The 624-nt window shown below is 47.4% G+C and overlaps 1 protein-coding gene across 3 annotated transcripts in view; it reads left to right on the forward strand.

Annotated features, from left to right (window-relative positions):
• Asap3 (ArfGAP with SH3 domain, ankyrin repeat and PH domain 3) overlaps window positions 1–624 on the forward strand; it is a 49619-nt gene that overhangs the window by 39596 nt on the left and 9399 nt on the right. The gene's annotated exons all lie outside the window — the stretch shown is intronic.

The following is a 624-nucleotide window of genomic DNA, read 5'->3' on the forward strand; positions in this document are numbered from 1 at the left end:
CGCGAGCTGGGTGTGCGCTTCTCGCGCATGCAGTGTAGGGAGAATCTGCCCAAAAGATGCTTCACACAAGATCTGATGTTCCCAGCACGGCTGGATCTCTCCCAGTCCACTGTTGGCAAGAGCTATTATTTCACATTTTTGAGATAGAGTCTCAGTCCCTGAACTGTCCAAGGGAGCTCCAACTTTGAGCTCTCCCGTATTAGTGTCCCAGAGTGCTAGGATTACAGGTGTGCACCACTGAACCCAGCTGAATATTTATCTCTTATGAGAGAAGCGTTAAGCCACGGTGGGTAATGGATTTGCTTTCTTGTTTTGGGGTCTCAGTATTTATCTTCCTTTGTTTAACTGTAATTTATCTATTGTGGTCAAGAGTGCGTTCTTCCTCTCAGACTGGGATCTCCCTAATGTTCCAAGATGTTTCCTTCATCAGGATAGAAGCTCTCAGGGGGACAAAATTACATCATCCCCCTCAGAATAAGGTTCTCCAGAGAGTGGGGCTGTTTTTCCATCACACTGGGAATTTCTTTTTTTTTTTTTATATTTTTTTTTGTGTGTGGGGGGCCAGCTCAGCCCACCAGGGGGTGAGGCTGGCTGGCATGTGGTGCTGGGGGATTGAACCGCGGT

The sequence above is a fragment of the Octodon degus genome, unplaced genomic scaffold, assembly GCF_000260255.1.
Source record: "Octodon degus isolate 3935 unplaced genomic scaffold, OctDeg1.0 scaffold00092, whole genome shotgun sequence".
Taxonomy (NCBI): domain Eukaryota; kingdom Metazoa; phylum Chordata; class Mammalia; order Rodentia; family Octodontidae; genus Octodon; species Octodon degus.